Source organism: Myotis myotis, unplaced genomic scaffold (genome assembly GCF_014108235.1).
Source record: "Myotis myotis isolate mMyoMyo1 unplaced genomic scaffold, mMyoMyo1.p scaffold_m19_p_1, whole genome shotgun sequence".
Classification (NCBI taxonomy): Eukaryota; Metazoa; Chordata; class Mammalia; order Chiroptera; family Vespertilionidae; genus Myotis; species Myotis myotis.
The window spans coordinates 71,876,202-71,887,170 of NW_023416313.1; the positions used below are offsets into that span (position 1 = coordinate 71,876,202).

The window sequence follows — 10,969 nt, forward strand, 5'->3', positions numbered from 1 at the left end:
TTATTAAATTATAAATTATAATTAAATCAATAATTTAAAAAACAATTATATTATTCAGCAAATTTTTATTAAACACCTACCAAGCAACAAAGAAACAAAAAAAACAAAATACCTACCAAGCAGTGAATAGGATAGACAAAGTTTTACTCTGTGTAACTTACTTTCTAGTGATGAAAAATGGCACTGGGGACAGAGATAAAAATGAATTAACTAACAAGCTATTTTAGATGGTAATACTTGCTATAAAAATAAAGCAGGGTAATTTAAAAACAAAACTAAACCTAAAGTATGAGTCAAGAAACTGAGTGGGAGGTTAGTAAAATGTAAAGAAGAAACAAGAAATAATAAGTCATGTGAGAATATTAGGTATGAAAATATGAGTTTAAAGAATGTTACAGATAAGTAATAGGGTAGTTCAGATTTTATTACGTTTTTAAGGTATAAATTTTTTAACCTTTATGTAATTAAAATCTCTAGAATTTTTTCCTTTGTGGTTTCAGTGCTTTCATATTTGTAAAAAAACCTTCATCCAGAGACGTTTTTTTACTTTATAATTAAAATATTTTAAATTATAATATTTGTACATGGTAAGAAATTCAAACAAAATAGAAGGTACTTAAAAGTAAAATTCTCATCAACTCTCCCCATTTTCCTTTCTACAGAAGTAAACATTTTTCTATATATGCTTCTAGAAATTACCTATGTGTAATCAAATATGTGTATATATGGAGTTTTACAAATAGGATAGTATACATATATTCTGCAGTTTGTTTTTTCTCACACATATGGATCTCTTCAGAGATTGAGGTTTTAAGTGACAGTCAAAATTTCATTTAGAAGGCAAAATTACAGAGATAATTAAGAAGGTCAGTGGTTTCCAGGGTTTTGTGGTGGGGATTTGGGGACAGTGAAAATATTTTGTATGATATTATAATGCTGGATGCATGACATTATGCATTTGTTACAACACAAAGAGCTTAGTTAATACTAATATATCAATATTGATTTATCAGTTGTAATGAATGTACTACACTAATGCAAGATGTTAATAATAGGAGAAACTGAGTGTACTTGTATGTATGTGGGGTGTCATTTGGGAACTGTATTTTCTGCCAATTTTTCTATAGACCTAGATTTACCCTAAGAAAATTAAGTCCATTAAAAAAACCCTACTTTTAAAGTTTTGTAGAAGATATTTTAGAGTTGGAGGCTAGAGATCATGTATCAGGGAGGTTGTCACTATGGTCCGGGCATAAAATGCTTAGCACTAAGGTAGCAAATAAATAGTTTCAACAGATTTGGTAATATTTAAGAAAATGTTAGAAAGTCTTAAGTAGAATTTAAAGTTTTTGATTTTAAAAAAGTAATCTATAAAAAATAGTATGTTAATCAGGAGTAGCAAAAACCAATATGCTTAAGAATTATGAGAAGAAAAATGTGGCTGAAAAGATGTGAATAGTCATAATTAACATGTGTCTTTTTTTTTTAAGTTAACATGATATGGAGGAACCAGAAAAGTATCCATCCACTATATACTTGGCAATGGTTATGTTCTTAAATTGTTCATTTCCAGATTTTTATAATCTTTTTTTTTCTTACCAAATAACAAGATATTATTGGGTGCCTTTAATCTGAATAGCATTATTCCATACAAAACTTAGCTATTTCTGAGTTTATAAGCTCCAAGTCAATATATAAAAACAAGTTAATATAAAGCAACATATTATCAAATCCCAAATTTATTCTATGCACAATAGTAGTATCAAGAAATATTAGATTTCTGTTTTCTTTAATGCCTAGTTCATCAGCACTCAGAGTAGGCTAATTCCATAAACTTGTGAGGTAAGAATCTGCCCTATTATTTTAATGACTAGAGGCCTGGTGCATGAAATTTGTGCACAGGTGGGGTCCCTAGGCCTGGCCAGCAATCAGGGCCAATCGGGGCCAGGACGATCAGGGCCGGGCTAGAGAGGAAGTGACAGTCGCCGGGCCAGGTGCAGAAGGAATGGATGCCATATGCTGACACCGCCATCGTTGGTGCCCTGCCACTGTGCGGTCGCCCGCCTCCCCCACTTCCATCCTCCTCCTTCCCTCACTGCCATACTGCCACTGTGACAGGTGGGTGGTGGGCCCATCAGGGAAGGGATGGGGCACAGGAGGTTGGCCACCAGCCCCAAGAAGGGAGCTGGCCCTTGGCTCCCCTGGGAAAGGGGCTGTGTCCACCACCACTCACTCCCAGTTCCCCATCCCAGCCCAGGGGTGGGTCCCAATCAGGTGATCAGGGCCAGCCAGATGGGGAGAGGGACCACAGGAGGTTGGCCGGCTGAGGGGGAGGGACCACAGAAGGTTGGCTAGCAGGCCCCGATTGGACGATCTGGGCCTGCCAGCCTGGGGGAAGGACCATGGGAGGTTGGCTGGCCAGGGAAGGTTGGCTGTGGGAATGCACTGACCACCAGGGGGCAGCTCCTGCATTGAGCCCCTTGGTGGTCAGTGCACATCATAGTGACTGGTCATTCCAGTCGTTCCTGTCATTCTGGTTGCTTAGGCTTTTATAGATATAGATATATAGATATAGATACAGATATAGATATAGATATAGATATAGATTATATATGGAAATTACAGTAAGCATGGAATTTCTGAGGTAAAAGAAGTGACTTCTAAAAAAAGAAATAGATTGGATGTGGAGAGAGCAGAGTGCCAGAAGAATGGCTCCTGTGTATAACACATCCAACAGCAACTTGGGCTTACTCCTCACGGGTGGCAGGACACCATGACCTTCCTGTGACGTTACGCCCTATATTTATATAAAAAATAAATAAAAATAAATAAAAATAAAAAATAGAAACTTCAAATATCTACAAAAGTATACTTTTTCTATGTACATATACATGTATCTATCTATCTGTAGATAGATAGGTATATTTACCTCTTAACCGTAATCTTTTCCCAGTCAGTGACTACAAAAGTGGCCTCTCAATATACATTCACAGAATTATAGGGTAGAAAGTTTTTTTCAAAGCTCACTCTATTCTACCACATGTCTGTATGAATTTTCTATTAGACAATTCTATATACTGCTAGTTTTTAGTACAAAGTATTATGAAATATAATTTTAAAATAGTTTTACCATGTTAATAATTTATAGATACCAGTTTTGTTTCTCAAGTTGTTTTTATTTCCATTTTGCTGTTTCCTCTTAGAACTATGGTTAAGGCAAGGCAGTTAAAATATGTTTCCTCCTAAACAAAGGTAAGTATCCTAATATATAAAAACCCAGGGTACGTAGCGACCGAAGGCTCGAATGACAGGAAGTCAGTCCTGCAGTCAGTGCTGGCTTGCCGCGGTGACCCAGCACTGACTGCTGAGGGGTCTGTGGATCAGGCCTGGAGAGAGGCCCAAAGAGAGAGGTAGGGTCTGATCCGCAGCCTCCGTGGCAGCTGTTGATCAGCTGTTGCCTCTCTCTTTGTCTCCTGGCTTTTCCAGCAGCTGTGTATCTGTTTCTCTCAGCCTCTGCGGGGGCTGCGGATCAGTCCCGCATCTCTGATCAGGCCCGGAGATAGGCCCAGAGACACTAACTGACATAGAAACCAACCAATCAGAACCTAATCTGGGTGAACTGTGAAGGCAGAACCTAAGGTGGGGGCTGAGCAGGGGTTTTAAGGCAACAGCTATTTGGTGTAAGGTGTAAGAAAGTCGTTCAATTTTTTAATGACCAGTTTGAAAGTATATTGCATATGGCTGGCTATCAGTCCGGATATAGGGATTATGTATTTTTGTCTTCCAAGAGCATCTCCACCTGATGAAAAAGGCTTTCCCCCACCCACTTAAGCAATCCTATCCTATATAATCTATCTATACTAATAAAAGAGTAATATGCTAATTAGACCGGGTTTTCCAGACTTCCGAATTCCTTCTGGACAAAGCCATGGTAGTGGGGGCCGAGGCAGCGAGGGCAGTTGGGGGCGAAATCAGCCCAGCAGGGGAGGGCTATGGAGGGGGGGGCATCAGGCCGGCAGGGGAGGACCATTGGGGGCAAGATCAGGTCGGCAGGGGAGGGGAGGGCAGTTGGGGGCAACCAGACTGGCAGGGGAAGACAGTTGGGGGCTAGATCAGGTCGGCAGGAGAGATCAGGCCAGGAGTGGAGGGCAGTTAGGGGCAATCAGGCAGGTAGGCAGAGGCAGTTAGGGGTAACCAGGCAGGCAGGTGAGCAGTTAAGAGCCAGCAGTCCCACATTGCAAGAGGGATGTCTGACTGCCAGTTTAGGCCTGATCCCTGTGGGATATCCCCCAAGGGGTCCCTAGTTGGAGAGGGTGCAGGCTGGGTTGAGGGACACTCCCCGCTCCCCCCCATGTACAAATTTCGTGCATTTGGCATCTATTAATATAAGAAAGGCCAAACATCAAAATCAAAATTATCTTAAATAAGGTTTTGTTATCCCTTAAAAATGTGCAAATAGATTAATAATATTTTAAAATTTGTTTAGTTTTTCATGTAATGATCATTAATTTAAGCCCAGGAGGATGTCTCTCAATTTGTTCAAACATATTTGTTCAAACATTAATTTCATCTTACTGTTCTAATCCACCAATCAGCAATTCCTCTGACTACTCTTGTATTTGAGGTTTCCTATTCCTTGATCACATGTTCTACTTTTTGTTGGTTTAATCTTCATTTAGGTGGTACATAACTTCCATTACCTTTCTGAGAAAGGATGGATGGAATGTGTATGTTTTTTAGATCCTTTAGGTTTGAAAATAATTTTATTATACCCTCATGATTGATTGACAGATTGGCCTGTATAGAATTCTAAGTTAGAAGTAATTTTCCTTCAGAATTTTGAAGGATTTTGAAACTTGTTTTTTTTCTATGAACTTGTACAACATACTTTATCTCTCTACTTGTTATTTTTGTAGAACAGAGAAAAGGGAGGTGGGTGATGCACAGAGAAAGAATTCCAGGATCTGTCTTGGGTCCCCTTTCTTTTTATTAAATTTACTAGAGGCCCGGTGCATGAAACTTGTACACGGAGGGGGGGGTCCCCTTAGCCCAGCCTTCACCCTCTCCAATCTGGGACCCCTCGGAGGATTGTTTGACTGCTGGTTTAGGCCCGATCCTAGGGATCATCCCTCTCACAATCCAGAACCCCTGGCTCCTAACTGCTCACCTGCCTACCTGCCTGCCTGATCACCCCTAATTGTCCCCCCTGCCAGCCAGTTCACCCATAACCACCTCTGCCTGCTGGCCTGATCGCCCCTAACTGCCCCCTGCCGGTCTGGTCACCCCCAACTGACCCCCTCCACCGGCCTAGTTGCCCCTTACTGCCCTCTCTGCTGCCCTGTACACCCCCAACTGCCCCCTCTGCCAGCCTGGTCACCCCTAACTGCCTCCCAGACTGTCTGGTCACCCCCAACTGTCCCCTATGCTGGCCTGGTCGCCCCACGCAGCCTGCTGTTCAGTTGTTTCGTTGTCCCTCACTAACCTCCCTGTTGGCCTGGTTGCTCCATGCAGCCTGCTGTTTGGTCATTACTGTTACTGTGACGGCATCCCAGACAATTTGCATATTCCTCTATTATTAGTATAGATTGGGTGATGTTGATTAGATAATATAGGTCTCAAGTATACATTTCTATGATACATGATCTGTATATTGCATTGTGTGCTCACTACCCAAAGTCAAATAATCTATCACCATATATTTGGCAACTTTTATGGTTTACTACCTCCCACCCACTCCCATCCCTCTGGAACCACTATACTGTTATCTGTGCCTATGAGTTTGTTTTATATCCCACATGAGTGAAATCAGATGATTCTTTGCTTTTTCTGACTGACATTTCCCTGAGCATAATATTCTCAAGGTCCATACATGCTGTCACAAATGGCAGTATTTCATCTTTTCTTATGGTTGAGTAGTATTCCATAGTATATATGCTCCACATCTTTTTCCAATCATCTGTAAGGACACTTTGGTTGTCTCCATGTCTTGACCACTGTGAATAATGCTGTAATGAACATACGGGTGCATATATTTTTGTGAATAAATGTTTTTGAGTTTTTCGGTTAGATACTCAGAAGAGGGATTGCTGGATCATATGGAAACTCTATTTCTAATTTTTTGAGGAACTGTCATACTATTTCTATAGTGGTTGTGCCAGTTTACATTCCTACCAGCAATGAATTAGAGTTAATTTTTCCCACATTCTCTCCTCTTGTTATTATTTGTCTTTATAATAGCCATTCTAAAAGGTGTGAGGTGGCATTGCATTGTAGTTTTTAATTTGCATTTCCCTAATAGCTAGTGAAGTTGAGCATCCTATATAATAAGAAAGGAATATGCTAATTATCCATTACGCCTTAATGTCACAATCAATCTACAAGTGTTGGAGAGCTGCAGGAGAGCAGGTCAGTGAGCTACAAGCCAGGAGAGCTACAGGAGGGTGAAGCAGTGTGCTAATGAGCTGCAGGAGAGCTACAGGAGGGCAGAGCAGTGGGCAGAGAGCTACAGGAGGGTGGGTCAGCGAGCTACGAGCAGCAGAGAGCTACCAGCTGTGGTAGCGGGTGACCAGCTGAAGCAAGCGGCAGCGAGCTACTCACACACGGATTCATGCGTAGGGCTACTAGTCTATATAATAAAAGCCTAAGTGACTGTAAGGTGCAACAACCGGAGGATATGATGCGCACTGACCACCAGGAAGCAGCTCCTTTGTTGAGCATCTGCCCCCTGGTGGTCAGTGTGCTTCCACAAGGGGAATGCCGATCAGCCAGAACCTAGGTGTAGAGGGCCGCCTGGGAGGCACCTAGGCATTTTCTTATAATTATTGTCAGCTGAACTCAGAGCATAGGCAGAGCCACACCCTGGGAACATGCTTCCCCAATAAGGCTGGACATGTTAATCAGGCAGGGGTGGAACTAGATATGTAAATCTAGGCCTTTAAAATAAACCTGCTGTGTGTCTCAGGCTGCTTTTTGCCGCCTCTCCATCAGAGAGGATGGCGCCCACCTGGCCCCAGCTTAAAATCTATTTCTGCTTCTTGGTCTTTCTTTAATTTCTTAATCCCCAGCTCCTCCACTCAGCAAATGGACTGTTTCCTTTTCCATGCGGGACATGGAAAAGAGAGAAACAGCCCCCCACACCCAGGCTCACGGCTGGCAAGTGCAGTAGTGGTGGCAGGAGCCTCTCCTGCCTCTGTGGAAGTGCTAAGGAGGAGCAAGCCAAGTGCTAAGGAGCAAGCGGGCGCTAAGGAGTGAGGGATCCCGATTGGAAAGATGTCCAACTGCCGGCTTAGGCCCAATCTCCAGGGGGATCGGGCCTAAGCCGGCAGTCGGATATCTCCCAAGTGGTTATAGACTGCAAGAGGGCACAGGCCAGGCTGAGGGGCCCCCCCTCCCACCCCAGTGCATGAATTTCATGCACCAGGCCTCTAGTCTTTTCATATATCTGTTGGCCATTTGTATGTCTTCTTGGGAGAAGTGTCTGTTCAGGTCATCTGCCCTTTTTTTTAACCTTCACCCAAAGATATATTTTTTATTGATTTTTAGAGAGGAAAGAAGAGATGAGAGAAAAACATTGATGTGAGAAGCTTTGATCAGTTGCCTCCTGTAATTTGCCGACTGGGGGGATCTTTTGGTACATGGAACAAAGCTCCAACCAACTGAGCTACCAGGCCAGGTCCCTATGGTCATTTTTTAAATGGATTGTTTGTTTGGTGTTGAGTTGTATGAGTTCTTAATATATTTTGAAAATTAACCCCTTGCTGGAGATGTTGTTTGCAGATATTATCTCCCAATCAGTTGGTTGCCTTTTTGTTTTGTTTTTTGGTGGTTTCTTTTGCTGTTCAGAAGCTTTTTAGTTTGATACAGTCCCATTTATTTATATTTGCCTTTACTTCCCTTGCCTTTGGGGTTAAATTCATAAAGTGTTCACTATGACCAAGGTTCATAATTCAGTACCTCTGTTTTCTTATATGTAATTTATGGTTTCAGATCTTATATTTAGGTCTTTGACCTATTTTGAATTAATTTTTGTAAATGGGGACAAAGTGTAATCTAGTTTCATTCTTTTACATGTGGCTTTCTAATTTTCCCAGCAGCATTTATTGAAAAGACTTTATTTTCTCTACTGTGTTTTTTGCTCCTTTGTAAAAATTATTTGCCCATGTAGATGTGGTTCTATTTCTGGACTATCAATTCTGACCCACTGGTCTGTGTTCCTGTTTTCTGCCAATACCCTGCTGTTCTGATTATCATAGTTCTGTAGTATAAATTGAAGTCAGGTAGTGTGATACCTTCAGCTTTGTTTTTTCCTCAGGATTGCTTTGGCTATTCGAGGTTTTTTGTGGTTCCATACAAATCTGAATTTTTAAACATTTTACTTCCTTTTCAATATTAATAATGCCTTACAATTTTCAGTATATACGTGTTTTCACATCCTTTGTTAAGTGTATTCCTAGGTATATTATTATTTTTGTTGCGATTACAAAAGGAATTGTGTTTTGTTTCATTTCTTTTTCTGAAATGTCATTGTTAGTATATAGGAATGCAGTGGATTTTTATACATTGATTTTGTATCCTATAACTTTACTGTATTTGTTTCTAATTATTATTAGTTTGGTTTTTTTTTGAGGAGTCTTTAGGGTTTTCCATATACAGAATCATGTCATCTGTAAAAAGTGACAATTCTTTATTCCCAATTTGGATGCCTTTTCTTTCTTTCTCTTGCCTGATTGCTCTGGCTAGGACTTACAAAATTATCCTATATAATAAAGATGTAATATGCAAATGGTCATTATGCTATGAAGCGTAACAACTGACCACTGGATCATGGATCAGCAGGAGGGTGGGGCAGCGAGCTATAAGCAGGTGGTGGAGAGCTACAGGAGGGGGCCGGGTAGCAAGATATGGGGGGTGCGGGGGGGTGGAGGGAGCTACAGGAGGGTGGGGAAGCGGGTAGAAAGCTACAGGAGAGCGGCAGTGAGCTACTGGCTACAAGCGGGTGGCAGAGAGCTACAGGAGGAGGCAGGGCAGCGAGCTAGAGGGATGGTGGGGAGGAGGGGGGGCAGGGGGACCTACAGGAGAGTGGGGCAGCGGGCGGAGAGCTACTGGAGGGTGGCAATGAGCTACTGGTGAGCTACTGGCCTACAGATTCGGGCACAGGGCTACTAGTGTTTAATAAAAAGTGCTGACAGTGGGCATCGTGTCCTATTCCTGTTTTTAGAGAAAAAGCTCTGTTTTTCACCATTGAGTATGATATTAACTAGGGTTTGTCATATATGGCCTTTATTATGCTGAGATACTTTCCTTCTGTATCAGCCGTGGGCAAACTACGGCCCGCGGGCCGGATCCGGCCCCTTTGAAATGAATAAAACTATTGAAAAAAAAGACTGTACCCTTTTATGTAATGATGTTTACTTTGAATTTATATTAGTTCACACAAACACTCCATCCATGCTTTTGTTCCAGCCCTCCGGTCCAGTTTAAGAACCCATTGTGGCCCTCGAGAGAAAAAATTTGCCCACCCCTGTTCTGATCCATTGTATTGAGTGATTTAATCATCAATGGAGGCTGTCAAGCCCCCTGGGCGGGGGACGCAGCCTCAGGTCCCCTGTGAAGCCCTGCCGGGTGGGGGGGCACAGTCTCACGTCCCCCGGTCTGGTGCCGGAGTGGGGGGAACAGCCTAAGGATCCCTGGCCCAGACCAGGGGGGGCACGCCTTGAGGTTCCTTGACCCAGGCCATGGGGTGCAGCCTGAGGTCCCCCAGCCCAGGGCAGGGGGCGCGGCCTGAGGTCCCCGGGCCCAGGCTGGGGAGCGCACTTTGAGGTTCTCCATCAAGCCCCATGGGGAGGGGGGGGGGCGCGGCCTGAGGTCCCCTGTTAAGCCATTCATGGCGGGGGGCACAGCCTCAGGTCCCCTGGCCTGGCGCTGGGGCGGGGGGCGCGGTCTGACGTCCCCTAGCCAGGTACCATGGCAGGGAGTGTGGCCTGAGGTCCCCCATCAAGCCCCACTGGGTGGGGGTTGCATCCTGAGGTCCCCTATTAAGCCCCACCTGATGGGAGGCGCGGCCTCAGGTCCCACAACCCAGTGCTGGGGCATGGGGCACGGCCTCAGGTCCCCAAGTCTGGTGCCGGGGTGGGGTCATGGCCTGAGGTCCCCCAGCACGGCACTGAGGTGGGGGGCACGGCCTGAGGTCCCTTGTCAGTCCCGCTGGGCAGGGGGCGCAGCCTCAGATCCCTGCTGATTGCTTATTAAGGCTTGTTACAGGAACTCGGCCTCCCCTGTGGGCGCAGCCATCTTGACCGTTCTGGCATGATGGTCAATTTGCATATTCCCTCTTTATTAGATAAGACTAGATTCCCAGTGCATGGATTCATTCACCGGTGGGGTCCCTCGGCCTGGCCTGTGGGGATCAGGCCAAAACCGGCTCTCCGACGTCCCCTGAGGGGTCCTGGATTATGAGAGGGCGCAGGTCAGGCCAAGGGATGCCACTGGTGCACAAATCCCTCCAGTATTCTATCTATAATAATAAAAGCATAATATGCTAATTACGGATGAAGCTGGGGTTTCGAGGGAAGCCCGGGTCCCGGTTGCCTGCTGGCGGCCAGAGGGAAGCCTGGGTCCCTGGTGCCAGAGGGAAGCCCAGGTCCCAGTGCCAGAGGGAAGCCAGTGCTGGTGCTGGCAGCTGGGGGAAGGAAAGCCTACTCTTGCACGAATTTCGTGCATTGGGTCTCTAGTATATATATATTGGTCTGGATAGTGGTCACATCACATTGCACATTTGGCCCTTGAGCATTATGTCATCTCTCTTAACTGAAGTATATACATTTTAATTCCTTTAAAGAAAAACTCCTTAGAAGTGCTATGAATCTCACTCAACACAGCTTTTGTCCTTGTCAAAATCACAAAGCCTCTAAGAGACAAATATTCAATGGCACTGTCCAAGTTTTCTTACCCTAATGTGCCTCACTCCCAA

The 10,969-nt window shown here is 44.1% G+C and overlaps 1 non-coding gene across 1 annotated transcript; it reads left to right on the forward strand.

Annotated features, from left to right (window-relative positions):
* The first annotated feature begins 2,678 nt into the window (after positions 1-2,678).
* LOC118662272 lies at positions 2,679-2,805 on the forward strand. The gene has a single exon (XR_004969667.1). It is a non-coding gene; the product is annotated as a small nucleolar RNA SNORA11 (small nucleolar RNA).
* Positions 2,806-10,969: the final 8,164 nt, after the last annotated feature.